General features: G+C 40.4%; 1 long non-coding RNA gene across 1 annotated transcript; it reads right to left on the bottom strand.

The window, feature by feature from the left end:
• Positions 1 to 2,413: 2,413 nt before the first annotated feature.
• Positions 2,414 to 4,549, bottom strand: LOC131368785 (uncharacterized). Its single transcript, XR_009207191.1, has 4 exons — positions 4,472 to 4,549; positions 4,208 to 4,367; positions 3,993 to 4,052; positions 2,414 to 2,541 (listed from the first exon to the last, which is right to left on the bottom strand). It is a non-coding gene; the product is annotated as an uncharacterized LOC131368785 (long non-coding RNA).
• Positions 4,550 to 5,027: the final 478 nt, after the last annotated feature.

The following is a 5,027-nucleotide window of genomic DNA, read 5'->3' as shown; positions in this document are numbered from 1 at the left end:
GGTAGGTGGTACGTGTCAAAGTAACATCCACATGGATGGCAGGACCCAAGGTTTCCCAGCAGAACATTGACCAATGCATAACACTGCCTCCGCCGACTTACCTTCTTCCGATAGTGCATCCTGGTGCCATGTGTTCCCCAGGTAAGCTACACATACCTACCCGGCAATCCACGTGATGTAAAAGAAAACGTGATTCATCAGACCAGGCCACCTTCTTCCATTGCGCCATGGTCCAATTCTGATGCTCACGTACCCATTGTTGGCACTTTTGGCATTGCACAAGGGTCAGCATGGGCACCCTGACTGGTCTGTGGCTATGCGGCCCCATACGCAACACAATGAGATGCACTGTGTATTCTGACACCTTTCTATCAGAACCAGCATTAACTTCTTCAGCAATTTCAGCAACAGTAGCTCGTCTGTTGGATCGGATCACACGGTCCAGACTTCTCTCCCCACGTGCATCAATGAGCTTTGGCCACCCCGACCCTGTCACCGGTTCACCACTGTCCCTTCCTTCGACCACTTTTGATAGATACTGACCACTGCAGACCGGGAACACCCCACAAGAGCTGCAGTTTTGGAGATGCTCTGATCCAGTCATCTAGCCATCACAATTTGGTCCTTGTCAAACTCGCTCAAATCCTTACGCTTGTCCATTTTTCCTGCTTCTGACACATCAACTTTGAGGACAAAATGTTGACTTGCTGCCTAATATATCCCACCCACTAACAGGTGCCATGATGAGGAGATCATCAGTCTTATTCACTTCACCTGTCAGTGCTCATAATGTCATGCCTGATCAGTGTATTTGTATCCATATATTGCTATTTGTAAATATATACACTGAACAAAATTATAAACGCAACACTTTTGTTTTTGCCCCCATTTTTCATGAGCTGAACTCAAAGATCTAAGACTTTTTCTGTGTACACAAAAGGGCTATTTCTCTCAAATATTGTTCACAAATCTGTCTAAATCTGTGTTAGTGAGCACTTCTCCTTTGCCGAGATAATCCATCCACCTCACAGGTGTGGCATATCAAGATGCTGATTAGACAGCATGATTATTGCACAGGTGTGCCTTAGGCTGGCCACAATAAAAGGCCACTCTAAAATGTGCAGTTTTATTGCACAGCACAATACCACAGATGTCGCAAGTTTTGAGGGAGCGTGCAATTGGCATGATGACTGCAGAAATGTCCACCAGAGCTGTCGCCCATGAATTGAATGTTCATTTCTCTACCATAAGCCGTCTCCAAAGGCGTTTCAGAGAATTTGTCAGTACATCCAACCGGCCTCACAACCGCAGACCACGTGTAACCACACCAGCCCAGGACCTCCACATCCAGCATCTTCACTTCCAAGATCGTCTGAGACCAGCCACCCGGACAGCTGCTGCAACAATCGGTTTGCATAACCAAAGAATTTCTGCACAAACTGTCAGAAACCCTCTCAGGGAAGCTCATCTGCATGCTCGTCGTCCTCATCGGGGTCTTGACCTGACTGCAGTTCGTCGTCGTAACCGACTTGAGGGGGCAAATGCTCACATTCGATGGCGTCTGGCACTTTGGAGAGGTGTTCTCTTCACGGATGAATCCCGGTTTTCACTGTACAGGGCAGATGGCAGACAGCGTGTATGGCATCGTGTGGGTGAGCAGTTTGCTGATGTCAACGTTGTGGATCGAGTGGCCCATGGTGGCGGTGGGGTTATGGTATGGGCAGGCGTATGTTATGGACAACGAACACAGGTGCATTTTATTGATGGCATTTTGAATGCACAGAGATACCGTGACGAGATCCTGAGGCCCATTGTTGTGCCATTCATCCACGACCATCACCTCACCTGTTGCAGCATGATAATGCACGGCCCCATGTTGCAAGGATCTGTACACAATTCCTGGAAGCTGAAAACATCCCAGTTCTTGCATGGCCAGCATACTCACCGGACATGTCACCCATTGAGCATGTTTGGGATGCTCTGGATCGGCCTATACGACAGCATGTTCCAGTTCCTGCCAATATCCAGCAACTTCGCACAGCCATTGAAGAGGAGTGGACCAACATTCCACAGGCCACAATCAACAACCTGATCAACTCTATGTGAATGAGATGTGTTGTACTGCGTGAGGCAAATGGTGGTCACACCAGATAAAACTGCACATTTTAGAGTGGCCTTTTATTGTGGCCAGCCTAAGGCACACCTGTGCAATAATCATGCTGTCTAATCAGCATCTTGATATGCCACACCTGTGAGGTGGATGGATTATCTCGGCAAAGGAGAAGTGCTCACTAACACAGATTTAGACAGATTTGTGAACAATATTTGAGAGAAATAGGCCTTTTGTGTACACAGAAAAAGTCTTAGATCTTTGAGTTCAGCTCATGAAAAATGGGGGCAAAAACAAGTGTTGCGTTTATAATTTTGTTCAGTGTAGATTTAAATTTGAGTTTTTGTTGATTTTTGTTTCTTTGTTATTTGTTGAGGGGCGGGGCTGTTGGTCAGCCTTGTTTTAGCAGTATTTTGGCTCCCAGCGACCTGCTGTAGAGAGGAGAAAGAGAAAGCTTAACTATCAGCCTGATTATCTTAAGACAAGCTATGTATGAATATTTTACATTGGGAGAAAGTATAATAATCAGTATATTATAAGGTATAATATAAGGTATAATAATCAGTATAATATAAGGTCTAATAATCAGTATAATAATCAGTATAATATAAGGTCTAATAATCAGTATAATAATCAGTATATTATAAGGTCTAATAATCAGTATAATAATCAGTATATTATAAGGTATAATATAAGGTATAATAATCAGTATAATATAAGGTCTAATAATCAGTATAATAATCAGTATAATATAAGGTCTAATAATCAGTATAATAATCAGTATATTATAAGGTCTAATAATCAGTATAATAATCAGTATATTATAAGGTATAATAATCAGTATAATAATCAGTATAATATAAGGTCTAATAATCAGTATAATAATCAGTATATTATAAGGTCTAATAATCAGTATAATAATCAGTATATTATAAGGTCTAATAATCAGTATAATAATCAGTATATTATAAGGTATAATATAAGGTATAATAATCAGTATAATATAAGGTCTAATAATCAGTATAATAATCAGTATAATATAAGGTCTAATAATCAGTATAATAATCAGTATAATAATCAGTATAATATAAGGTCTAATAATCAGTATAATAATCAGTATAATAATCAGTATAATATAAGGTCTAATTATCAGTATAATTATCAGTATAATAATCAGTATAATAATCAGTGATCAACACTGTAGCATATGGTGATCTGCTATTAACTGTTTGTGTATATTGTACTGTGCTATATCGTTTTGTGTAGCTATATAGCACCAGCTAGATACTACAGGAAAAGTGTAAGAGTGAGCCTCTAGCAATAGTTTTTGAACAAATCAGTGTTTTTAAAAGATTCTTTTCGTCCTCGTTCACTTTCATGTACTGACTCATATTTTTCTTTCACATATGTCCCATCCGTGTAAAACGTGACTGCTTTGTCAGCTTTTTCCTGCATTTTAAAGTGTGCATTAGAGTGTAGGGTGTGAAGGAGTATTTCATTGGTTAGACGTATTGAACGGATATGACACTCACTTTGACTCTGAACGAGAGGGGTAGACCTACTGATTCTGAGTGAACAAGTAGTTTTCATTTGTGATCTAAATGAACAAACTAGGTGAAGGAACGAGGATCTGCTGACTCGCTTATGGACCAGTGCATTTGAAAAGTGTACATTGCTAAGGGGAGATGTATGTGTTGTTTATGGCATAATCCGTTATACATGAAAAATGACTGATAAATAATTTTTTTATGTTGTTTATAATTGGGGTTTTATAAAAGGTCATAATGGTGCAGACTGTTATGAACACCCTTAATGAGGCTGGCTCTTATAGTACTATGTACTGTGCTGCTGTAGTATTACTACACGTGTTCTGAGGAAATACCTTTTACGCTGTTCCATGGAGCTGTCGATACAGGAGGACATCGAAATCAGCGGTGCGGAACTGTTGAAAAGAGGAAGAGAGTGATGAAGTGCTGACTACAACAGTCTCATTTAAGAGCTGGTAATTCACCTATTTAACCTGATTTATGGATTAAAAGGATTCTTTTTTTTAAAAACCATAGCTTCATTAAAGTCTTTCACAATGTTTTAACCTACCTTAGGACCAAACACAGTCTGGTATTCAGTCCGAGGATGAGGAGGACGTTGAAGCTTCCTAAATGAGGCCTTAGGCGGTGCAGGTTTTTTTGGAGGTGCTGGGCGGGGCAGTTGTGGAAAACCAAAGCTTTCCATATATTCAGTCACCCACTGAGACCCGCTACAGGAACGAGAGAGAGTCAGACTTGGAGAAAGCATATTAATCTTGGAATCTTACTCACATTGAACTTAATCATGACAAAGATGATTTTTTGGAATAATTACCATGATGCCTCCACATCAAGTCCATGAGGCAATATAAACTGCTCAGTCTTCCGCGGGGCTGGCTTCGGCACACGTCCTTAAAGAAAATAACCAATGAATACATAAAAGTACTAGAAACAAATTCTTTTACTTTAATTATTTATACTAATTCATTTTACATTTGGGACACCTTGAGAAATTGTGAGAGATACCTATTCTGGGGAAGGTGGGTGGAGCAGGAGCTCTTTTCCTCACAATCCGATGGACCTCGGCTGCCAGAACGTCCGGAGCAATTCCAGGTGTTTTACTAGGACCTGAAAACACAATTTCTTATTTAAAATCCTCTGTTGCTGCAGATGTAAAGATTAGCCCAAATTATGACTTTCATTTAACTCAATGGTCAGTGTGTAATGTAACAAAGTATTCAGTGTGAGAGATACCTATTCTGGGGAAGGTGGGTGGAGCAGGAGCTCTTTCCCTCACGATCTGATGGACCTTGGCTGCCAGAACATCCGGAGCAATTCCAGATGTTTTATTAGGACCTGAAAACATAATTTCTTATTTAAAATCCTCTGTT

The sequence above is a fragment of the Hemibagrus wyckioides genome, linkage group LG18 (assembly GCF_019097595.1).
Source record: "Hemibagrus wyckioides isolate EC202008001 linkage group LG18, SWU_Hwy_1.0, whole genome shotgun sequence".
In the NCBI taxonomy this organism is placed as follows: Eukaryota; Metazoa; Chordata; class Actinopteri; order Siluriformes; family Bagridae; genus Hemibagrus; species Hemibagrus wyckioides.
Note: the sequence above shows the minus strand (reverse complement) of the source record. Positions and strands in the feature narration are given on the sequence as shown.